We start from the raw sequence: 27427 nt of genomic DNA, 5'->3' as shown, positions 1-27427 counted from the left end.
AAGAAAGAAAGAAAGAAAGAAAGAAAGAAAGAAAGAAAGAAAGAAAGGTGCTTCATCTTTCCTAGAGGACAGGGTGTTGGGAATCCTTATTATATTGACTGCGCATGAGAAAGGAAATTAAGATACCGAATAAATGAACTGATAATTTTTCTTCTACTGCCTAACAACTCATATTGACCCTAGAAATGAAAAGGCTAGAACTATGAAAGGGTGATTTCTAATGAAAATAGATCCAAATCCTGGCTGGATTACCCCATAGTCAATGCTAGTCATTTGGCTTCTCAAAGCATTTGTAAAGGTTAGGAGGGATATGCTCTATGAATCTCAAACTATAGCATTACAAAAAGTAATAACAGAACAACCATCAGAATGCTATTAAAATAATTAATAATTCACTTGGTCCCCATTTAGGTGACAATGTCTGCCTAACTTCACATAAAGAGATGAGGCTTCAGAGGTGAAACAAGGCATTAACAGGTGTCACGGTATCACAAAGGTGATTTCCCATTAGCTACATGGTAAATGTTCTGGAAACAGCAGCAGGAATGCTGTAACTCACAATGCCACCTATGCACCAAGTAGTTACATTAAATGAAGTTATTATTTTGGTTAAATAAATTCCAAGCCATTATTCTAAATGTATTAATTAAGGTTGATGGTGTAATGAAACAGGTTGACGGTTAGCTTCCACCATGTAGCATAAATGGAATCTGGAACAATGAAACCTTAATGGATGCCTCACAATGAAACTAAAGATTAAAGGGCATTGCATCTGAGATACAAATCCATTTTCCATTTGGCCACGGCAATGTCCAGATGTAAAATTAGTAAACTTTGGCCAGAATAATCCAGCAGAGTGATTAAAAGTGCACAGACTTTGCAATAGGTCTATTTCTTTTATGTCATCAGCATTCTGTGCACGGCTACATATTTCTGTATGACCTTGAGCTATATTGCACAGCCTCTTGAAACCTTAGCATCAACATTTGCAAAACCAAGGGCATTAATTGTTGCTTCCTTATGTGATTGTTGCCAAAATTAAATTAGAATTCCTCTGCAAAGCACTTTGCAAGGTGTCTGGAACAGTAAAGGACTCAATAAATGTTAACACATAATTATTACTGTCTTCAAAATGTGTGTATTGCCTGCTCATTCATATTGTTAATCTGAACTTAATTTGAAACAAAAGAAGCTCTACAAAGAGACCAACACAGCCAACAAATCTGGGCTCAGGGAGGCCTGCAGAGACTAATGTACAATTCAAGAAGACGACCTTGGCCCCCTGATCAGATGTAGCCCATTAGCAGCTCATGTGGGTTCCCTAGTAAGAGGAACAGGGGCTGTCTCTGACATGGACTCTGTTGACTGCTCTTTGATTACGTGCTCCTGGATGGGCAGCCTTGTCAGGCCACAGAGAAAGAGGATGTAGACAGTTCTGATGAGACTTAATAGCTGGGATCAGATGGTAGGGGAGGAGGTCTCCTCTTTTCTGAGACTAGGAGAGGGGAATAGGAGGAAGAAGGATGGAGAATGGGACTAGAATGAGATGAGGAATGATGATGCAACTAGGATATAAAATGAATAAATTACAATAAAAATAAAAATGAGAAAAAAGAAGCACTATATTACAATATAAAATTCACAAAGGCAATCAAAATTTTCATTCCAAAGGGAAACACTCATACTTTAACCACTAGATATGAGAAAGAATGCCCAAATTGTCTTGAGAAGAGATTTTATAATAGAGAATATAACTAAATAACACATGGGTGAGAATACATATTTGAAAAAAATAAAATTCTGACTCTACAAACTAACAGAGGATAATTCCAAAAATATTGCCATTTAAGTCCTCACTTCTATATGAGAGCCAAGAAAATGAATTTCAAACTGAAACTGAATAAGAAGTCTGGAAAATGATTTTCTGTACATATCAAGAGATATAACTGACAGGAGAGAGAGCATTTGGAGCATGCATGTATAACATGTTTGAAGAAATTGTCATTGCAAAATGACTTCAAGAAATGACCTCACTGAAACTTAAATGAATAAATAAAAGTCATCGGGACTGTTAAAAAATATATATATTTCGCCCCTGGGTTTGCTATAAAAGGATCTCAGGGGTTATTACCATCTTATCAAATATTCCATTAAGACTAACAGCCCTAAAAGTGAACTGTCATTTGCCAAAATTTCCTCTGAGCTCTAGGAATCCTTTCTGTCAGTGTCATGCCTTGAACAGGATTCAATACAGAGAAGAATGAAGTCAGAACCTGGTTAATATATAATTAGCAATAAAAGGAGTTGGGCATTTGAATAATACATCACATGGTGAGATAAGATGAATACCAAGAGAGCAGAGAGCACACAAGCTAAGACAAATCAGATTCAGGGAGCAAGAAGGGAAGTGCATGGTAAATTGGGATGAGATGGAAAATCTCATGGTAACAAAGACTATATTTGTAGCTATCTTTCCCAACAATGGCCTTTTTATAGAACTTTCATCATCTTTGATGGAAACCTGAAACATGCACCACATCCTTACTTTTGAAATTAATATATCTAGGGATAATGAGTGGACAGAAAGTGACTGACAAGGGTTTCTCTTAGTGGGCACAGGGCTAGGCTGAGCGTCATAACGACCCTGTGCTATAGTCATTAAGACAACATTTCTGTGTAATATCTATAATCCCAAAAGGTAGGATCTGAGCTAGAGTATCATTATCATCATATTGTCTGGACTTGGTTAGCTTTAAGTGCACTGTCAACTTGACACAACTTAGAACCACCTGGGATAGTAATATCAGTTTAATAAGTTTCTTTTCAAGCTTGTCTATGATGGGGGTAGGAAGCCTGAGCCATTTGTGGTAGCACCATTCCCTAGGCAAGGTATTCTGAACAATATAGGATAGGAGAAAGGTAAATTAATCAGACAGTATGTAGGGGTCCATTCACTTCTCTCCGCTTTTGAATGTGAATGTGGTTTTGATTATCTGTTTGGGTTCCTGCTTTGACTTCTCTGCTCTGTGATGGACTGAAATCTTTAACTGTAAGCTGAATAATCCCTTCCACCCTCTACTTGTTTTGATCATAGATTTTATCATGGCCACTGAAATGAAACTGGAATATGTAGGATCTTCAATCCTTTCTAAGACTACTAAACTGAAATCAACATTTCATCAATGTGTTCGTGATCCCAAAGTTCCGGACCACTCATCCAGCCAGTCTTCCTTTGATGTTCTGTATGAAGTTCTTCACTCATGTTTCCTTCATTTCAGTTTAACTAGGTGTCAGGCTGAAAAGTAGGAAAATATATTTTCATCTTTGTGTTTCTCTTAAGTACTGATAGTGGCTCAGCAATCACCATGAGGCTGTCATATCAGAGCTCCACAACCATTTACCCATCAATGCTTAGAATTATCTGGTCTTATGTAATTTCCTGTCATGTTCCGCCGTGATTCCTATCTTCATGATTCTTCCTGTGGCACAGTTGTGGAAAGACAAGGCTCTGAGGGAAAACCCACAACACTGGCCTATTGCAACACACCTTCTACACATGGAATAAACTTTGCAAGCGTTTTCTTTTGTCCAACAAAGCGAGTTAAAATGGATCTTCATCACTGTAGTTTGAATGTCCCCCATAGGCTCATGTGTTTGAACACTTTGTCCTACATGGTGTTGCTGTTTGGGAAGACCGTAGACCTTTCAAGGAGGTGTATTTATTTCAGTAGAAATCAGTGACTAAAGGCAGGTCTTGATTGTTTTAATTAATTACTCAGACAAATGACTCTGTATGTGTGTGTGTGTTCTGCCTGCATATATGTATGTGCACCACACAAGTGCCTGATGCCTGTAGAGGATACAGAGGAAACTGGATTCATTGGAATTGGAATTCAAAGCAGTTCTGAACGGCCGTGTGGCTGCTGGTAATTGCATCTGGGTCCTGTGCAAGAACAAAATGTGCCTTTGACCAATAAAAAAATCTCTCCAGGACCCTCCTTGAGGTTTTTATACCTACCTTACTTCCTGTTCACTCTCTAATTCGCAAGTGTAGATGTGATATATTCAAAAGCTAACCCTCCTCTCCTGCCACCAAAATGCCTTCCCTGATAGCTACTACATCCTCCTCCATGCTGGACTATAGTTCCTCTACCCCTAGGGAATCTGAGCCAAAAGCAACAACAACTTCCTCCGCTTTCATTAGGGTATTTTATCTAATCAGTGAGAAAGTAGCTTAGATAATCAGTTACAGGTGAAACACTACCCTGTAATATCTATTTGAGGGTAACCTGGGAGTATTTTCTGCTTCCCACTATCCTAGTTATGGTTACCATTGCTATGATGAAACACTATGACCAAAAGCTGGGGGAGAATGGGTTTATTTGACTTATTCCATGTCGTGGTTCATTACAGAAGGAAATTTGGGACAGGAACACAAATAGGGCAGGAACCGGAGGCAGAAGCTGATACAGAGGCCATGGAGGAGCACAGTCACGAATAGATCAAAGTAAAACCAAACTCCAACAGTGTAGATCACCCACTGAACAATATCTGGTATTCAGTCATGATTTTATGAAATCCACCAAATGACCTGGGTCACTTCTGACTCTGCCCTCTGCAACGCACTGAGCTTGACCTTCCAGGCTCAAGTCAGCTCCACTCCACTGCTGCTTCTCTTGGTGATCTTCCAATTGCACTAATACCCCCACAAATGCTAGTGTGTTCTGTTGCAACTAAGCTGTACTTTTACCAATAGCCTCTCCTGGGGTCTCTTCGGGGACTCCAGTCCTGCCACGCAGTGCTAAGCTTCAGCTGAAACACAACTTTCATGTGCTAACTCTGAGGAAACACATCTCAGAAGATTCCATCTCAATGTTTCTGGTGTCTTCTTAATGACTGTCTATTTATCAGATCCTGCTAGCCAGAGTCAATTGCCGCAGCAAGGCAAAGGTTTTACTTCAGTGTTCCTCATCTCTTGTAAATCAACAGGCCAAACTAACCAGAAATACATATTCTCAATGCAAAACACCAAACAGTCCTGACAGAGTCATTCTTTAATGACTCTCAACTTCCCTCTGAAATGTCACAAGCCAAGCCTCCATCACCTGCACTGCTCTCAACATTCTTCTCTTCCAAGCATCAACAGAACAGCCCCTGAAGCTCTCAACACTCAGAAACATTTCCAGCACACAGTCCCAAAGTCCTTCCACAATCATCCCAAAATTAACATGGCCAGGTCTGACACAGCAATTTCCCACTATTTTGGTACCTATTTCTATCCTATTTAAGGTTACTATTGCTATGATGAGGCACTATGACCAAAAGCAAGTTGGGGAGGAAAGGGTTTTGGCTAGTATTTCAACATCATTGTCTATCATTAAAGAAGTCAGGACAGGAACTCAAACAGGGCAGGAATCTGGAGGCAGCAGCTGGTGCAGAGACAATGGAGGAATACTTCTTACTGTCTGGCTACTCATGGCTTGTTCACACTGCTTTTTTTTTTTTTTTAGAACCCAATACCACAGACCTTGTCCATGAATCACTAAGTAAGAAAATGTTTTGCAGGCTTGCCTACACCCTGATCCTCTGGAGGCATTTTCTTAATTGAAGTTTCTAACTTTCTGATGACTTAAGCTTGTGTCAAGTTGACATAAAGCTATCCAGTACATCCTCCATGAAGAGAATAAGTATAATGCATCTCTGCAAACTCTGGAAAAATCAAGTGTTCTAAATCATGAATGTATAATCAGGCTATTATAATAAGAAATGATAAAAATTGGACTAGATTTGTTTTTTGAATGACTGCTGTCACTCCAATAACAAACATAAAAATATATTCTATTTCAGAAGAGAAAAGCTACAGGATGCCATGAACAATGCAATGGAGACAAAAATACAACCCCTATTTAAATGAGATCTATAAACTCAGGTCCTCACTCCCCCTAGGTGCCTCTTCACCCTTGCTAGTCTTAGAACCTTAAAACAACAATTGATGCTGTTATTTTAGGTTACTGAGTTGAAAACTGTAAGGTACATACTCAGGAATGATAGAGTTGGACAAGATGATAGCTCTATATTTGAATTTTTAGGACTCCAGCATTGATTTCCTTTGCGGCTGCATAGTGTACATTCCCATCAGTGGTGTAGAATGGTACCAATCACCCAACCATCCTTGTCAGCATTTATTTGTTTGTTTGTTTTCTCTTTTACTATTATCACTGTGATAATGTAAGATAGAATTTCAATACAGCTTTGATAGGTGTTTTCTGATACTTAAGGATGTTGAACATATATATATATTTTTTAACGTATGCTTATTGGTCATCTTTACTTATTCCTTTGAAAAATATCTGTTTAATTCACATTTCATTTATTGATTAGAAAATTGATATTAAATTATTGAATTCATTATTTATTGCAGACATCGATCCCTTGCTAGGTATATACAAAGCAACTTTTTTTTCTTCTCATTCTGTATACCGTCTCTTTACTCTGCAGATTGGTTTCTTTGTTGTGTTGAAACATTTTAATTTCACAGATTACACTTGTGGATGTGCCTGTTGATTTTTTTTTTTTTTGCTTGTTCTGATTTCCTAAGATGATTATAATTTGTTGCAGTCTCAAAAGCAAACTTGTGTTCTTTAGTCTACTGTGTGAAGAGGCATTCTCACACCACTTTCTCCAGTTTTAGATAAGATTGTACACTTACTTGTTAATATTGACTTTATTTTTCACTAAGTGGTCTCAAAGATTGCCTTAAAATATAAAACATGTATTTTAAAGAATTCATAAAGCTAATGTATGACTTGAATCCATGAGTTATTAGAATAATGGTGTCATATTTAAATAAATACAATGATACAAAAAATGTTTTGAGTGCAAAAGATGCTATGGATTTATTTCCCTTCTACTATAAAACAACATGTGTGGCTCCCTGAGTTCCTACTTAGTTCTGATAGCACATGACACCCATAAAAGATAACCTAGTTGAGACTGATCAGAGTAAAATAAAAATCATCTTGGAGAGGAACATGCATGGAGAGAACCTAAAACCCCTGCTTAGATGTAGCTCATAGACTCAGTTTCCAAGTGGGTCACCTAGTAAGGGGAGCAGTGGCTGTCTCAGACATGAATTCAATGGCAGGCTCTCTGATCACCTCCCCTTTGGAGTGGGGGGTGCTGCCTTGCCAAGGCACAGAGGAAGACAATGCACCCAGTCCTGATGCGACCTGGTAGGCTACAGTTAAGTAGAAGGGGAGAAGGACCTCCCCTATTAGTGGACAAGAGGAAGGGCATAGGGGAAGAACTGCAAGGGAGGGTGGAACTGGGAGGAGATGAGGGAGGTGACCACAGCTGGGATACAAAGTGAATAAATTAAAAATAATAAACTAATAAATATAAATTAAAAATTAAACAATAAGTTAATTTAAAAAAATTTTGGAGAATGGTTAGTTCTGTTGTACACAAGAAAAATTTACAAGTCAGAAAATGGGAATAAAGAAGTATGACAAACATAATTGACCCCAGAGGTTGTAAGGGAGTGGTTACTGGAGTCCAGAGGAAGCATCTCAAAAACCCACAGCCTAGTGTGTTTGCTTAACTTTCCCCAGTTAGTTGTAGTCTGTATTATACATCAGGTGAATTTTGTATAAATCTCAGGCAGCCCAAATGATTAAGTTCAAGACAAAAATATTTGTAGCCATTGAGGATTTTAGTTAATTTTATAGTTTATCTCTGACTTTAAACTATCAGGTTCCACAAGTGAAACTGTAAGATTTCTGTAAATGAAGACATACTCAAAAATATCTATTAAAAATACAGAAATTTTGAGATGAAAGCCAGTTGTCTTTCTGCACAGCCTAGGTAATATTTGACTCTGGTATAAATATCGTGAATATTCTGGAAATCTCTGGAATTGTGCAGGAACAAAGTAAACTTTCAGTCAGGGGTTCCACTCATGATTTCAAATATAGTTTGTTTTTTTTTTTTTACCAATAAATGAAGACATTGCAAGGGAAGAAAATTCTAGAAGCTATAAACTTATTAAATACCTTAATTGTTAATAAGATAAGCTTGAAATTTTATTTAATAATCTTTTGCCTTATGGATTGTTTACTTACTAACACACTCCCAATGAAGAAGTTTTCAGGTGTGGAAGTAAATCAAGAACATTTCTCAAATGATGCATTTCAAAATGTTTATTTTCCTTATGCTAGAAAAATTCAATAACTGAAGTGATTCAAATTAGATCATATCTGTTTTATCCAGAATTCCTACAGCCCTCCATAGAATAAACAACATGTCCCTGAGCAACAGTCTTGGAAGTCAAAATTCAGAATGTATTGATTCATTTTACAATAGTAAGGTACTTTCTGTCATATTTTTTTTATTTATGAAATTCTATTACTGGAGTCTACGGCAATTTATAAACTGGTCTAAAAAGAGCTTATAAAGACTGGCCTTGGCCAAGGAGAGGACAGAGGAAGGGAGAGATTGTTCATCATTTTTCTTAGAGTTTTATTTGCCCTTTCACTTTTTCACTCTTCCTCCTTTTGCGAAAATCAATTGGTGTAGATGGAGAATATTTCAGGTATTAATAATATAACTAATTTTACCAAAAATGTGCTCGAAAAGTGAATATAACTTTAACGGTATGTATGAAATTAAATGACTAATTTTGGGGGTAGGAGACAGTCAATGGTGTGGTTTTTTGTATATTTGTGTGTGTGTGTGTGTGTGTGTGTGTGTGTGTGTATCTGTGTGAATAGTTTTTCATGTTTCTTTTGACCTTCAATGAATTAAAACATTTTATTGCTCTGTTTCCTAAAGTACATCTTGTATTTTCTGTATCATCAATAATGAATATTTACTGTGTGGGTGTTTTAAGCTCTGCATGATTTATGTACTGGTCCTCTCACAGGGCCAATTTCTACTTGGTGGAATTAGTAACATGGAAACATTGTGCTTTATGAGGATAATGGTCCATTCACTTCCTGAGCTTGTCTCTAAGAAAAGTACTAGGAGCTATATGTGAACAAGCCTGGCTAACCTCCATAATTTCAAGGTATAACAGCATAGCATGTGAAGCCTTGTTTTCTGCAGGTAGGTATAACTGTATTGCAATTCTCACTGTACCCCACAGTGAGGACTAAATGACTTCAGGATAGATCATATATTCCTTCCACATAAAAATGGGTCATATGGGGCTAAATATGATCAAAGTATATTATAAACATATACTTGAATGCTATAATGAAACAAATTGTTTTGTACAATTAATGCATGTTAATTTACTGTTTAAAATTTCTTTGTTGCTGAACATAAATGAGAGAACAAAAGAAGTTTGCTAGTATAGTAAGTAAAATTAGATTAATGATGAATCTTTCTTTCCTTTGTCTTCTCCTACTTTCCTCATAGGAGTTTTGGTGCTGACAGTGTTTGCTGTAAACTTTCTTCTTTCTAAGCTAAGTAGGGATAATTTTCACTTGTATTAAGAGGGCAGTTAATAACTAACAATCATTTCTAATTTTAGTATACAATTTTAATACAAATATATAATGTCTACTTCATAATTTTTGCCTCAGTCTTATATTTCTAAACAAAAGAGAAATAACTACACACATGAAATCTTCATTTTTGCTCAGATAAATATTTTGCACTTTCTTGAACAATTTTATTGGATTTCATAGTCTTTTGTGTTTTATTTTTCCTCTTGGCTATGTCATAAATCTCTTGAGGAAAGAAATGAATCCCATGAGATTTTTAGTGTACAATTTTCATTTTTCATAGAAGTTAAGTAAGATAGAAGTTCATTTTTCCTGGGGTCCTTTCTATTCTTTATCAGTGTGTAACTGAATTTATGTCTTCCACGTACCTTTTGGCTTTCTGCTTCAATCCCTGTTATTGACATTTACTGCCATATTGAAAATCTGAACTATGCTCTTTCTTTATGGACTCTAATTCTTACTGCTTCATCTAATCATCTTTAAGTATTGTTGCCTTTTTCTTTTCTACTGTTTATTATAAATCTCAGATCTATTGACAACAAACTCTTAACTTCAGCCTTTTCTAAAACCTCTTAACAAGAATAAGATGCGGCATCAGGCTTATTCTGTTACAGGAGTCTGCATGAGGAAAAGAAGCAGCAGAGGCCACAGAATGCAACTGATGCTGTTGGAGGGGTAGCTGATTACAGAAAAGCTGATTATGTGGTCCTCACAATAGTGATGTGGGATGACATGAATAGTATAACTGGGGCGGGGATGCAGCAAGAAATACTACAGAGCTGAGTTGGAAATCCAATTACAGAAGCCTCGAACTTAGTCAATCCTTACTACAATCCTCTGTGTGTTGGTGTTTCTTGTTTGTAGATGAAGAAAGTGGAGGGCAGAAAACCCAAGAAACATATCCACTATCACGTAAAGGACACAGGACTAAGCTTTCGGTGTTGGGAATCAAGAATCTCAAGCAAATCCCTTCAACATGTACTTGCTATTGCAGTGGGCTTTAATTCCAACACTTGAGTTGACACAATTCTCAACAACTGTCCAGAGAATGTGTAGTGTGCTATTGTGATTTTTACCTTCATGTCCCTTTCTTTTGACCTCCTACTTCTGTGTCCTCCTACTTCTGATTTTTGAGAAAGGATTTCATATAGTCCAACAAAGTTGGCTTCTAACATTATGTAGTCAATATTTGGCCTTGGACTCCTCCTCACCTTCCTACCGCCCTATCGCAAGGGCAAGATTACAGGCACACACCATTGCACATAGTGAGGCTAGCTTCTCAAACAATCAGGACCTTCTTACTCTTCTAAAGACCTATCTGAGACTAATCACGTCATAGCACCTTAACTTTCTCCTTCAATGCACAAAGCCAACAGCAGCCAGGGTTCTATTCATTGCTCTTTCATTAAGAACCATTGGTTTGACTATTTCTAACACAGTCTGCCTTTCTGAAATCAACACCTTTCGTGTGGTCCTGAAAATAACAAAAAGCTATTTTTGCTCCTGACAGCTGATGTTCCTAGATCCACGAGTCCATTTATACTCTTTACTGCTTTAAGCTAAAAAGTTGTCCTAGTAGTAGTTCTAATTCAGCTCCACTCCTATCACATGCAGTACTCCTCAGATGGCTGACTAGTTCTAAGGAGTATGCATCTAACTCTCCAAACTTCTTATACAAATGTGGAAAAGAATAAAGGTCTTCTGACTCAACTCTCTTTCTACCTTCTTTCTCACTGTTCACAGGTATGAGAATGATGTTGAGTTGTGAGTTTTCTAGAAAATTCCATCCCCTCCACTTTAGCCTTCAATATGTCCTTGCAAACCAAACACATGCTTTTTGCTTCTCAAAGGAACAAACTATATCTCTTATAACATCCTTGTGCATGTTTTAACATGCTGTTTGTTGCTATGAATAACAATGGATTTGTTTTGTTTGTTTTTGAGGTATGGTTTCCTCTGAATACAATAAGTATTGCCTTTACTCATATATTTTGTTGTTGATGTTTCCTGGATCTTTTGATATGATGAAATACTTTTTTTTTAATTAAATTCAAGTAGACTTACATTTTCTTGTTTTTGTTGTTGATGTTGTTGTTTGCTTTTGTTTGTTTCTTTGTTATGCTTTTTCCTACCAATTTTGTGCCTGAATTTTCTAATAGTCTATTTCCTTCCTAGGAACTCCTTCCTAGGAAGTCTTTTGAATGAGAATGTCTTCTGTAGGCTCCACTATTGGAATGCTTGGTTTCAGTTAGAACATGGAGCTGATTTGGCTATGTGGCACTGCTGGAGGAGGGGGGACACTGGGAATGGTTTCTAAGGTATCAACAGTCCACTCCATTCCCAGTTAGCTCTCTGTCTTGTGCTTGTAGATCAGATGAAAGCTCTCAACTACTGCCCCACTGCCATGAATGCCTGGTTGTTGTCATGCTTTCCACCATGACGGTCATGGGCTCTGATCCTCTGGAACTAGGAATCCCTAAATTAAATGTTTTCTTTCACAAGTTGTCTTGATCATGGTGTTTGGTCATGACAATAGAAAAATCAAACAAGATAAACTCTAAGTGTAAATGATGCCCACTGAACTATTTACCGAAGGAGGCAGTGTCAGAGGAGTTCAGAAGGCAACCTGCTGCACATTCATAGTTCTGACACCCAAGTAGCACACATAGCTCCTAAGTCCCAGTCTCTAGAATTCATTTCTTTCTAAATCACTAGGCCTACGTAATCCACATTTGCCTCTTTAATAGTTGGTATCTCCTTAAATTCCTTAGAATCTATGAATAGTTAACTGAATTTTCTTTCTTAATTCCTGAGGACATTTCTCCTCTTAAAATTTGCTAATTTTAGGAATTCCCCCACCCACTCAAATTCCCACTTGAATCTTTACTTATTGTGAGTCTGTTCTCCTTCCTCCTGTCACCCATACAATTCCCTTCTTTCATCTAAGCAATTAGATGTTTTCTTCTGTTTAGAAAGGTTTCAATTTCTGTTGCCAGTTCCCAAGTTCTTTTATCCAAATATTATTGTGGCTTTTAATTTTTTTCTTTCATACTATTTTCCCCATGTACAAACCTATTCACTTGCTAATAACTACAAATAAGGTACTATTTAAATTATATTTTCTTCCTTATAACAAACTTTCCTTAACTTACAAACTTTAGTTTCTTTAATACACTAGAAAGTTTTCATCTAATTTTGCATGCATAGAAAGTAACATTCCATCATTATTAGTAATAATAATGATTGAATATAACAATTATACACTAGAGCATTTTATGACTATTCTTTTCCAAGAAATCACCTACATGTTGACTGACTCCATAGATATAATTCTTAATTTATACAACTTTTGTTGAGATTCTTTCCTGTATACTGAAATGTCTATCTTCACATTTATTGAGAAAGTAGTTTTTCAAGCTCAAAGCCTCCCATCCAAGTAGTGACTGTGCTTAGCTTCTCAGTCAGATGAGAGTGGGCATGTTCAGGGTGGTCTGGCCTTAAACACATCAATCACTCTTCCAAAAGAGGGATTTAGGCAACAGTCCTATATACAGTCCTCTATACCTATAACAACTATGACAACCGTGAACAACACATCAATGATCAGCATGACATTGATACGTTAGTGCCATACATAATTTAGATATAACCAACAGCACCCTAACTGGACATAAGTCCTGCACAATAGGAGGGAAACCATGTCTGGTACTGGAAACTTAGCTAACTTCTCAGTGCTAGTGAAGTCTTGGTTATAGAGGAAGAGTCTACAGCTACACATTTACTAAACCAGCATAATCCTGAAAAACATTTTGTAAACATTGCCACGTAGTCACAAAGATAGATGTGTTCTTCGCTCCTCACCAAAGAAACTTCTCTTTGCCAGAACAAATGGAGACCACCACAGAAAACTACAACCAATGAAAACATAGAGTTTTAGATCTACTCTCAATGGATGCATCTACAAAACACTAATGGACATAAGGCTCAGGAACATTTAAGAGAGGATGGGAAGATTATAAGATCTAGAGGACCAGAGAATTGGCCATTAGATTATGTCTCCTAATAATATCAGAAGGAAGCTACACACATAAAGTCCACCAACATGAGGGCCCAAATGACAACTGAATTAGGATGATACCAATTAACATATCAAACTGGGTAGAGAAAAGCCCATAAGATCTCAAACCTGTATGAAGAACCATAAGCAACTGAGGAAAACTGAAAATGAGAGAGATGACTTTCTTGAGGAAGAATACATGAATTAGTTGTCTAGTCCCGAATAGTCAGCCCTGAAAACATATATACAAATAACATTAAAAGGACCCAACAGGATATATTTAGGAGTATATGTGTATACACACACACACATATGCATGTGATAACAATTAGTGAAAAGGTTGAAAGAGAGCAGAGGGTCATAGCGAAGGGCTTGTAGGGAGGGAAAAGAAGAGAGAAATGCTGTAATTAAATTATGCTTTCAAAAATAAAATAAGAACTGTTTTAAATAAAAGATCAAGGTCAACATTCCTAATGTGAATTTCATAGCTTTTTACAATTTGACCTGTGTCTTTTTAATGGAAATATAATTGCATCTTGCATTTTATTCTCTATTTCTTCCTACCTTTTTCTCTATGGTAACAAGAAAAAAGCATTAACTATGAAAATCTAATCATTGCTAATCACATACTGTGTATCATTTTTGTCTGCTATTTCACCTGTGTTTTTTCTTTTGTTTCTCCCTGTACCCCAAGTGTCCTGGTACTTTATTATATACTGTGGAGGTATGAAATTCAGGCAGAAATTTCATCACTCTCATAAAACTCATCTAGCCTCTTTTCTTGAGCAGAAGGAAATCCCTGCCACACTAAAATGTACTAATATTTTACCTGCTCTACAGGTTGATAGGAAATGCCTTCTACTTCATTTTCTAGTTTTAAAAATACTAATGTAAACATATATTAAAATATAATCTCTTCAAAATAAAACTATCTATAGCTTTCATAATGTCATGGTATTAAATAGAAAAACTTTAAAAATTCATTTGATAAATTTATGCTGTAGTTTTTATAGTACCTTTAGAGAGACTAGCAATTTCTCCTGAATAATTTACTTACTTACTGAGTCAGAGGTAGCCAATCATTTTTATCCTAGAAGTAACAGGGTTACAACATTTCTATTTGTGATAAAGAAAATTTATCACTAATCTTAGTTTTACATTCATTAGCTAATTTATTTTTTTTTCCTCAGTCATGGTTGGGAGTGGTGAGCCTATTGTGGAATTCGTAACACAACTCTTCAAAATCCATGTAAAGCTAGAAAACAAAAATTTCTCCTTCACAGATGGTATGTTCACCTTATCATAGAATATGTCCACAGAATTGACAGCAAACATGTACTTTCTTGCTTGGTGTCAATCTTCTGAGCCCCCTGAATCTTCAGGCAGAGATGCAGGTGAGGCTAGTTCAGTTTGGGTAGATGAATTTGATTAATGTCGAGGAAACATTTATGAAGAGGAAAATCATTTCAATATTAAATTGTAAACACATCATATGTGTTATAGAGGTTAGGAGAGAACTCATCTAACTTAGTTCTTTATCCTGGGGGCAGTGCTAATAGAAATTCTGAAATGGTGGTTATCTCCCACTTAGAATATAAGAGATATAATAATATATTACACCAGGTGTTCGCCACTTGTGGGCCATGACCCTCTTTGGAGTCAAAGACCTTTTCACAGGGGTCACTAAACACTATAAGAAACATGGATGTTTACATTACGATTCAAAGCAGTACAAAATAACAGCCATAAAGTAGCAACAAAAATAATTTTATGGCTGAGGTCACCACAACATGAGAAACTCAACTGAAGGGTCACAACATTAGAAAGGTTGAGAACCACTTCATTACACTGTTTTATTTTTCTACCTACACATTTCTTTTTTTCTGTGGAGATTAACAAAAAGTAGGTTTTCCCAATGTAACAGTTATGCCAGGAAAGTATGCCCAAACCAGTTAGAGTATTAATTTTTAAACTACTTGGTGATATCATGCATTGTTATTGTAAACAAGAATGTAAACATTTTTGTCATGAAAGGAACTTGGTGTTCTAAGCCTACTTTTATAAAATTTGGAGGAAAGGACATAAAACTCCTCTCCTTTGTGGAAGTCATAGGCTGATGGAAAAGGGCCACGTTTATGACGATTGGTGTGCACTAATGGCTTCTGTCACTCCATGGTGACTACAGTGGTAGAAAAGTGAAGTTTCTAACCATGCAGAGGAAATGCTCATTAATAAAATAAAGTGAACACCTTCGACTGCTTTCCAAAAGGGAGATTGTGACCGAAGCCTTTTAAGTGTCTCAGTTTTGTCATGATGCAATATGTTTGATAGAAGACATTTGGTGTTTAGGACACTGTGGGAACTACACTTCTAAAACTGCTCATCTGCCATGGTTTCAAAAGAATTTGTCACAAGCATTATGGTCTTCATGCATTGGTAAGCTCTCGTAAATCAGTTCTGACTGTAGACTCTGTGGGCAGATATCATAGACAAGACTGAAGAGCATTTCAGCCTCACACTGGAGTTTGTTTCCCGATACAAGAAAAAAAAAATCAGCAGAAATTTCAAGGACAAAGAGCCAGAAGGCTCTAGTTCATAAAAGAGAGAAATCTGTCATTGAATAGTGTGCATTTGATCTTGACCCCACCTTGTGCACATGCACGAGGGCACACACACACACACACACACACACACACACACACACACACACCACACACACACACACACACACACACACACACACACACAGTGTTCTGCCCTTTGTCAACCAGCTCAGTATTTCAGATGCAAATGAAGTGAACACAGGAAAAGAGAGATTCATATTGAGGTGTGAAAACATCCCAGAAAGAAAAAAGACAGATTTGTTTAAGTGTACAAACACACCCAATAAATCACTGTGAGCTCAGTGGGGGTAACTGCTCTTCCTTCTGGCAGCTTTGTAATTACTGGCTTAACACAGCAACAACTTTCTTTGGAAACAGTCACTCTATATGCAAGACAATTACAGCACTGGGCATCACTACCGGCCAAAGCCTAGGCTATGTATGTCACAATCCATTAGTTAGGAGATGTATCTGAGCAGCCTGAAGTATATTAAAGCCAAGTGACACTTTCCCCTATCGCTTTTCTCAAGGTCTCCCAAGGGCAGTCATCGGCTACTTCTAATAGTCCATCAATCCAATCTGTAAATATTTCTAAGTCCACACTCTCTGAATTATTAACCTGATCTATGGGACCTGAAAGCTCTCAATTCAGTTTACCCCAAACAAGTTCTAATCTTCAGCTGCAGTTCACGACATGAGATCCTAAGAATATCCTACAACCTGTGAAAAACACTGTCACTCTCCCCCCTGTGGATCTGATTTGTCTTCATTTGTGTTTGAACATGTTAGAACATATTGAAATGGAAAGGGCAGACAAAGTCCTTCTTTGTGTGTGACTGAGATCTCACTTTACAAAAAAAATACCTGTCTTGTTTATGGCTCCCCATTTGTATTTAACTATGTAATGACTTGCATTATCCTCTAATTGGTTCCCATGTAAAAGCATCATTTTCTCAATTAGTTTATAAGGAAAAGGGCCAAACCTTGAATGGTCTCATTTTGCCAGCAGCAATATGTTGGAGTTGGCTTACACAAATTTGTGAAAGCCAATTTTGAATTTTTGTAGGGAATTCTGAGTTATTACAAAAGTAAAAACATAAAGGCTTATAATTAACTAATGATAATAACAGCAAAGATAATAAAGATCCAAGGCTTTTATCACTCATTTTAGTCTATTTTTACATTATCTGTGGTTGTGAAATTATTTACAGATAGTTTTCTGTTACAAAAGCTATGTGATGGTCCTGCGCTCTGCTCTTTCAATGGCCTTATAGTCAATATCTCTCACATTCAATGACTTACTTGTTAATGAACTAAAATTGAGCATGGTGTGACTATTTATATCATAGAAATATGCAAATACTGGATAGCAGGGTTCATTCCTTTCTTTTAAAAGGCTGGGTAAACATTTACCAGATTGCCACTGATTATTATATAAAACTAAACATCACAGGTGTGTTTGAGAATATGCATGAGAAAATCGCAATACTATAGCAACAAGTCATTGACTCATTGTTTCGCTTTATACTGTTTTGTTGGTGTTTGCTGCATTCCATACAGTATAATCCATGGCTATACATAATCAAGGCTGAGGATAATATGTTCTGATCATATCTGTGCTGTTCCTGATGAGGACCCTTTTGGCATGGACATAGCATGATAATCAACAATAGGATACTCAAAGCCCCTTTATTTTTGTTTCTGAGTATCTTGGACTTCAGTTGCGCAGAGGACAAGGCTGAAATCCTAGTTGCAATTAAGTAAAGTCTGACTAAACAACTATTGAAAAAGGGTGGGTTTATATTTGATCTCAAAAATAGAAAACCAGTAACTCTGAAAACTTTAGTAGAATCTCCTTATTTTTTAAGCAATGGATAGGACCTATTAAATCAAATTCTGTCCCTACAGTTGATCAAACACAAAACTAAACCCATGCCATCAAAGTACTTGGGTCCCAGATAGAACATGACATTTTAACTAAGGCTTAGGTGTGTTAGTGATGTCATTGGGTATAAGAAAAGTCTTGACATTAGTGGTGGAGAAATAGGAATACTGGGTAAGGATAAATAAAATAGTCAGTCTGGAGGACAGGTAAGAATTGTAAATCTTGGATGAACTGTCATCTAAAGAATATATTAGGCATATCTTTGTCTTAAAGAACAACTTTAGAATTTCTTTAAGTTGAAAACATTTTGTGAAAACAAAAATTTAATACAGCTGTTAAAATATGCAGTGCCCATTTTAATATCATAGTAAGTCCATATACTACTGGACATAAACAGGGATGAATAATACTGGCATAAAACAGTTGGAATACTAGTCTGGATCTTTTCAAATATTTTCATGTTGTAGGAAAAGAGGGAATGAGTTGTAATTCTCACTCTTTATTACCTCCAGTCCCATATCTTTATCATATTCAAACTAACATTTCCTAAAACAAGCTCTCTGGAGGAAGCTTCTTTTCAAAGGCTATCCCTGAATATGTGGCATGAGCAGTGACCAGAGAAGTAAACTAAACTGACAGAGCCTCCATTGTCCAAGATGAAGAAAGTAGCCTCTGACATTGTAGAAGGAGACAAAGTTTTCAGCAGGCAATTATGGAAAATACAACTGGAAGGGATTATTATATAAAACTAAACATCACAGGTGTGTTTGAGAATACGCATGAGAAATTCGCAATACTATAGCAACAAGGCATTGACTCATTGTTTCGCTTTATACAGTTTGTTTGTGCCTGGTTTAAAAGGAAAAGAGAAAGTTAGACAAGGTTTCCATGTCATTTACTCAGAAGGACTTTCCAAGTCAATAGAATATTTACAGTCCAAAACATGCCAAAGAGAAAGAATGTGGTGTATTAAAAAACAGAAACAAAATGAAACAACAACAAAAAAATAAAACAAAAACAAAACAGGAAAATCACAAAAAAAAAAAAACAAAAACAGGCATGAGATATGTCACACAACATAAACTTTTAAAATCTTCCATGCAACTTAATATGATTAAGAATAAGGAGACACTGGCTGTCCTTACTTTTGTTAGCTACTTTTAGCATCTTAGTATTTTAGTTAGCAAGAACATAAGCTTGTTTTAAACCATAAAGGAACAACTAAACTGACCCTGTAATCAGATTTTTTTTTCTGCTAAAGGGCAGTGTTAAGTGAAAATTGAACATTTTTTAACTTTAACTTTTATTTTTTTAAATTAATTACAGTTTATTTACTTTGTATCCCAGCTGTAGCCCTTCCCTCATTCCCTCCGAATCCCACCCTTCCTCATCTCCTCCCTGCCCCTCTCTAAGTCCACTGATAGGGCAGGTCTTCCTCCTCCCCTTCCATCTGACCCTAGCTTATCAGGTCTCATCAGGACTGGCTGCAATGTCCTCCTCTGTGGCCTAGCAAAACTGCTCCTCCCTTAGAGGATGGGGGGGGGGGAGGTCAAAGAGCCAGCCACTGAGTTCATGTCAAAGACAGTCCCCGTTCCCCTTACTAGGGAACCCACTTGGATACTGAGCTGCCATGGGCTACATCTGAGCAGGGGTTCTAGGTTATATCCATGCATGGTCCTTAGTTGGAGAATCAGTCTCAGAAAAGACCCCTGTGCCCATATATATTTGGTCCTTATGGAGCTCCTGTCCTCTCCAGGTCTTACTAACTCCTCCTTTCATATGATTCCCTGGACTCTTCCCAAGGTTTGGTTATGAATCTCAGCATCTGCTTTGATACACTGCTAGGTAGAGTCTTTCAGAGCACCTCTGTGGTAGGCTCCTGTCTGATAAGCTGTTTCCCCCATGCACAATATGGACTAAGCAGCAATTAAGGGCTCCATCTCTGTGGTTTGTCTGTATGCATTGAATATAAACTTGCCCTAAGCTTATGGAACTTACTTCTCTTTGTCTCATTTACATGTAGACTAAACATGAAATCTGTACTTCCATCTAAGTTTTTTTGTGAGACAAATTAAGTAACACACTGAGTCTTGAACATTTAGGATGGTGTCAGGCTATAACAGACACTCAATAAATAATAATAATTACTGCTGTTGTTATCAACAACTTTAAACAAGAGATTTGTTGCATTCCACTACTCAGATTGAATGGAATGATTTATTTCAGTGCTACAGAAAAACAATCAAAGAATAACTAAGCCCACTTCATTATGCATAGATTGATTTATATGTAAACAACAATGGCAAAGGTATCGACATTAATTCATTTTAAACATTGGTATTAGCAGGCTAAAGCACAGAAAATGTAGTTATCTCAAATTTATTGAAAAATCCTATAAAAATTTTGCATCAGAAATGACTGCTCCTGTTCAATGCACGTCATTTTGATGGGAAGTGTAATTGTGCTTCCCGGTACCTGTGTGTGAGCTATTTGAAGAACGGTAAAGTTTAAAATAATGTCACATTTTATCTTCTCCAGTCCTCTGCAAGTCTAATGACTGACTATCAAGGGTGGGATTTAATGACATATTGTTCTGAGTGATTTAGAATGATCACAAAAGTTAAAAGAATAAAAGCATGTGCATGTGCAGGGACACGTGCACACTGCTTGAAAGCTTTGGTTTCTGGACCAGAACTGAAATCCAGAACTTTGCTCTCATTTTAAAGAGTTTACCCAAATGCTGTCTGGTATAACAGCCACTAGCCAACTCCGTGACCATGATGTTTAAATTGTTTCAGCAATACCAAAATTCCATTCCTCATTTGGTTCAAATTCTCAAAAGTCCTTGGTGGTAAGTGGCAAAAGCACTGGACAGTTGAGATATGAAATATCATATTATCCCAAGTTCACATGATCAGTCCTGGGAGGAGCAGAGGGGACTAAGAACAGGTGTGAGCACAAGCAGTTGTAAAAGGGGAAAAGTGCCAACTGGAGAAGAAAACAATCTTCAGCGCAGTGAAGGGGTTGTGGCTGGGCATAGGGCTGTAGCTGGCCTGCAACAGTGGAGATGCTGAAATAATTGTTCATAAGAAGCTAAGCGTCACGGGCATTGTGTGAACAAAGTCCCTGTTATAGGAACAGTGATAAATTTCCATGCTACTCCTCTTTTTCCTGTCCATGTGAGTCATCCTTAAATCCTTAAAAGTCCTTCTGTGAATGAGGCAACCCACCTGGGATTGTGATTGGAGACAAATTTACTTCTGCAGGAGGCTGGTTCCAAAATGCCAAGACTAAAGAAAACAAAACAGAAAAAGAAGAAAACTCACAATCTCCTACAGTTTTGGCTAACAGACCTATCGGCAAATTCTTTTTAAATATTATAGACATATATCTTACAGCACTAAGCAGCAAGTATTCCTCTTGCTTTTTGCCCTTCTGTCCACAGACAGATAAATATTCATATTGGTATATTTATTATGTTTTTCAGGATATGATATACATTTCCATAATTAAATTTCCATTCTCATGCATTTTAAAAAAGTGGTTTACTTTTTTGCGTTGTTTTCCTTTACTATCAAATCAAAACTTATTCTTTCTCTTTTCAGGCCATAAGAAACAAGACACAGGATGACATAAAAAGGCCGCTGCTCTCAAAGGTGCTACCACTGAAAATCAACGTATACCCTTAGCTTCTTCTAAGGATGTAACAGTTTGCAGCACTAAACACTGAGGTGAGTTGTGTGGCCCTTAAGAGAACATATGACGTATATATGATGCAGTAACATCAGGTTACAGCACACATGTGAGGGCTGTGATTCGTATGTTAGGTCTCCTGGGCAGATTGCTCTCTGGGCTGGCTTAAGATGGTTCTTCCAATAGGAAAAAGAAATTAATAGAATGTAAATATACCAAGTTGCATTCATTGTGGGGATAAGGTGATGCAGAAAGCAGGCAACAGAGGTTAAAGGATGGAGGCATAAAGCCAGATCCACGCGTGTACACTGCCACACTCAAGTACACAGAAAGACACAGCCCAAGAGACGTAGGCTACCAAAAATACTTCTGGTTTATTTTCTGTTAATTTTATTTTTCTGCATCCTCATCTTTATCCAACAGAAACCTCAGTTGTTTCAAAACTATGTTGACTCTAAAAATTAAGAGGTTATGAAATATTAACCCCCTCCAAATGGGCAGAATGAGTTTTTTTGTTAACTTATTTCTTATAATTTATTAACTTTACATCCCAATTATAGTCCTCTCCCTTATCTCCTCCCGGTGCCTCCCTGCTTCCCTCTATCCCCTTATCCTTCTCCCCTAGTCCTCAGAAACAGGGAGCCCTTCCTTCCTACCATCTGATTCCAGCCTATCAAGTCTCATCAGAACTGCCTGCATCCTCTTCGTCTGTGGCCTGGCAAGACTGCCCCACCAAGGGGGAGGTTGCCAAAGAGTGGGCAACAGAGTCGATGTCAGAGGCAGCCCCTGATCTCTTACTGGGACACCCACATGGAGACTGAGATCCTATTGACTGCATCTGAGCAGGGGTCTAGGTCCTCTCCATGCATGGTCCTTGTTTGGTGCCTCTGTCTCTACAGGGCCCTATGAGACCAGATTTGTTGGCTCTGTTTGTCTCCTTGTCAAGCTCCTGTCTCCTCCTTGTCCTTCTATGCCCTGCTCTTCCACAAGACTCTCTGAGCTCTGCTGCAATTTGGCTCTTACTCTCAGCATCTGCATCCATCCTCTGCTGGGTGGAGTCTTTCAGAGGACATTTAGGCTCTCATCCTGTACCCTCTCTTCATCCGTTCCAGTGTCTATTCTAAAACAAGTTTTAAAAAAAGTCTATTTAGCTTTACATACCAACTAGAAAAATTAGAAAGATACGACTAAACACCAGGGCTGAGTCCAATCTCCAATCTGCCTCTCAGTGTGCTTCCTCTGTTTTTCTACTCATTCACAAACTCGATTTCAGTCTTGCTCTGACAAGCTGTTTGAAGAAAAGGAATGTTCTCCAACAGCTAAAGCATTAACCTCCAAGCCTTTGCCCTGCTTCACTGCCATAGTGCAGTGACTGAAAAGCTAAAGAGTCCAAGCAATATTCAGTATCTTTGAAAACCAGGGATTGTCAATTTTCCGAAGAAAAGTTTGTGCTTCTTCTTACTCCCTGCTCTTTTCCACTCTTCATAGTTTTTGTTTCTATTTGTCTTTTCTTCTTCATCTTTTTAAGTGTAGGAATGGAAAATTCTGTAACGTTAGGTAAAAGTTGGGTTCAGTTAGACCTACATTAATTCCTATTGCTTTTCTGGGAGCGTCAAAATCTCTGGAAAGAAGGAAATGCTAAAGAGGATGTGGTTTTCAAGGACCCAAGATGTTCTATTGGGGACCAACATCCTCATCCGTGCTCACCGTGAGGTACAGGCTGTACCAGGCTCTTCATTGTGTGAAGAAGCTTTCAGGACACATCACCACACAGCCTTCATTCTCGTGCTTTTCTACCTCATCAAAAGCTCATCGCAAGTCTGCCATCCACAAGACATTATAAATTTTGGATACCACTGAAAATAACACATTGCTCTTATACGAAATCAGACTCAAATAAAGCCTACCTAAAGTGTCCGTCTTCACAATGCTGTGGTATTTGCATTTTATGGAAAACATTTTAAAATCACTTTGGTAAGTGGAATCCATTTTCCTCCATGAACTTCTAATACTGAATTTTTAATAGCTTCCCCAGGGTTTTGGGTCTTGCATGAAACCTTGAGTGATTTCATCATTGTTGAGGAACAGTAAACAATCACAATTTATGCTTATAAGCATAAAACTCTCATCTATTACCCTTCCTAGATTTTATATTTTTAAAAATAGAAAACTTATTTTCCATACAATCTGAGTATGAGACAATGCTAAATTGGTTTATAAGCTGGTGAACAAGGTTATAAACATTCTTAAAAATGCTTTAATGTATAATACCAGCATTTTGAATCCTTATAGAGACAATTATGCTCTAAATTTCTCAGTTTTTTAAATAAGCTACTGACTGATGCTTTTAGTTGTTGTTGATGGAGTGGATCTTTGTTTTGGTTTTGTTTTGTTTGTTGTTGTTCTTTTTTTTTTTTTCCTGGTTCCTATTAGTCTTACTTTTTATGAAAATTCCATGTGCCTGTCCCTCTTCTAAGTAGAACCTTTAGGTTCATGTTCAAAATCTTAAATGTCTTGACTGTGTAGGATGCAATAATATTTTTAAAAATATTAGATACACAGATTATTAGTAACAGTGGTCCAAGAGACTCCCACAAACAATAGAGACTATCTTTGCATGCCTCCCAGGGGTTAAGGGTAGGTACCTATTGGCTGAAGACACCACCCACTTAGGGAACACTGACATATAGCCTACATGGTACCAAAAATACTTAGGTACAAGCTGCCAAGGGAGGGAGGAATTTAAACAGTCCCACCCAGTTGAAACACCTATGAACTGTGACAGTGACTAGCATGGTAAGTTAAGGAAGGTGCAGTAAGTGGTTCTCACACATGAGTAGCAGCTGTCTAATTGTACCTAAGGCTCACTTAACAGGAGGCAGCACAAAATGCCTAGCACCGAAAACCTAGCTGTTTCTCAGAGACAGTCAGGTCACAGACAATAAATATTTATTCATATATATGTCACAGCTCCTGCTTTTAGGCTCAGGAAACATGTATGGAATTAGGGGCAGAAATACTGTAAGATCCAGAATATTAGAAATATATGGTGATCAGTCTCCTAGATATTACTACACAGACAAAACCAGAAAATGGCAATATCAATGGACATATTAATACAGAAGGAGGAAAATTACACAAGACCCCACCTCAGACAAAGAACAATAGTCAACTAATGACTGCTGGGAGAAGAAATGGGTTCTCCCAAGGATGAACCTTCTTTTTGTTGCCCAGTGAAAATAGCAAGCCTTGAAACCATACTCACAAACAACAAAAATGTGTCAGAAAGTTGTATTTATGGATTTGTGCATGCATATAGACATACATGTACATGTATAAATCAGTAATCATCAAAAAAGATACTATTAACTTGAGGAGGGTGTATGAGAAGGATTACATAGGGTTCCTAGGAGAAAATGGAGGCATGGAAGGGAGGAGATAAAGTGTTGTAGTTTCATTACAATTCAGAAAATTTAAAAATAAAAGAATACAAAGATGTGTAATAATACCAGATATTGCGCTGGGTGACAGCTAAGGCAGGAAAGCGCTGGCTGTACCTACAGGAAAGAGACTGGTGTTTGGATCCTCAGACCGCCTAGTACAAACTATGTGGGTATGGCAGTCGGCCTATAATGTATCAGGTGAGAAGTAGAGACAGTGGATCCAAGAGCAAGCTGGCTAGCCAGGCTAGCCAGAATGTCAAGCTCTGAGTCAGGCAAGAGATCTTGTCTCAATATCAAAAGTGAAGAAGGATCAGGGAAGATACTCGACCTCAACCTCAGAGCTGCACAACCATGCACATATGTGCTCATAATCCAAAATCTGCTTTGTTCAACACGTGTAGATATGTAAAAATAACATTAAAAAGTGTATATTAAATGATTAAGATAGTTCAATGCGTAAAGGCATGTGTGCCGAGCCAGGTGAAGGAGCAATGGGGCTACAGGCATATATTTAAATACAGAATTATTTAGCTAATTGATCTTTTGGGAAATGAGTACGTTATCGATTGACTAATTCAATTCACATATGTTGATAATAACTGTGTATTTTGCTTCAATTGCCAGCCTCAAAGTTTATCATTATCATTTCTATTATTTTTAAATGTGCATAGTAGTACAGAAGCCAAACATGTAATAAGTAATTTCAATAATAAATCAAAACATGGGAATCGGAGAGAGGGCTAAACAGTTAAGAGCACGGGGTGCTTTGATTCCCGACACCCACAGTAACTCAGTGTAACCTCCTGTAAGTGCAGTTCCATGGGACAGGATGCTCTTTTGTGGCCTCTGCAGCACTACATGAACGTGGTACACATGCACACACACATGCAAGCACACCTAGAAGTGTGGAACAATAAATGAAAATGTATGAGAGTGACTCAAAGTTTTATTTATGGAGCTTTATATATACAATGCTATTTTGGTAATTATCTCATGAACGTAAAATATGAAATAGTTTATTGATGTGGTGGATATTTCATAATTATACACATACATACATATGTACATAGTCATTCTGAAGGAAACCAATTTCCAAGGATATGGTATGAATACTGTATTTCAACTAAACTTCACGATTGTACCTGAGAACACTGATTTCAAAGATTTTCAGGGACCAAGAAGCCCACCTATAATTTTCAGGTTAAACAACATTTTACATGTTGTCCTTTTGTCTTACATTTGAAAATGTCAAACACCTTTTAAAATTTTGTCTGATATCTTGTCGCATTTTGCTCTAGTCTGTGCAGACTTCTGTAACAAATGATCACAGACCAGGTAGCTTCCAAACTACAGAAATGATTTCCCACAGTTCTAGGAGCTGAGAAGTCGGAAAGGCACTGGGTAGATTCAAGGCTGAGTGATTGATGACCCTGCTTCTGATTGACAGGGTACTTCCTCGGTGTGCTTTCACGTTACAGAATGGACTAGCCGTCCGTGCTCTCTTTTATCACCTTGGTGGCTGCCCCTGTGGTGAATTTGCTTCCTAAAGGACTAACCTCTTCATGCTGTCATGTGCAAGCTAGGATTTCAGTGTAAGAACAAGATGGGAATGCAGATATCTGCTCCATGGCACTTTCTGTTCAGTTTTTTTCAGTGATCGAAATATGTAGTTAAATATTCATCATATAATCTTTTTAGAAGTATAAAATCAATCTCTATATTGCGTTTAATGATTTTGGCTTAATATTTCATTTTATATAATGTTAACATTTTATAACCTGTTTCTTTTCCCTTTAGTTTTTCAGACAAAAGGAGAGACTGTATCCTAGAACATTTCATCTTAAAAAAAAAAAGAAGAAACATTTTACCTCTTAATTATTTTATCAATTTAGCTATTAGAAAAAAAGAACAGTAAATACTAGGACTTAGTTCTGAGCTGGCATGAGAACTAAGGGCCTGAAAACATTTAATGCATGAAAGACATCATAGAGCATGGCTGTAGGCACACATTAATAAGGAACTCATATTTAGTTTTACTATTGTACTTATTGATACAAGAATGGAACTCACTATAGGTATGCTTAAAATAGAGCAAAAGTTTATTTTTGCCATCTTTTTCAGAGTCATTTTTGTTCAAATTCTAATTTTTTATGGAATGTTCTTTCTTATATCATAGGTATCCTGCTGTACTTTGTTTCCTTCTTTGTTTCTTTCTTTGTTTCTTTCTTTCTTTCTTTGTT

Source organism: Psammomys obesus, unplaced genomic scaffold (genome assembly GCF_907164565.1).
Source record: "Psammomys obesus unplaced genomic scaffold, mPsaObe1.curated_primary_1811, whole genome shotgun sequence".
In the NCBI taxonomy this organism is placed as follows: Eukaryota; Metazoa; Chordata; class Mammalia; order Rodentia; family Muridae; genus Psammomys; species Psammomys obesus.
Note: the sequence above shows the minus strand (reverse complement) of the source record.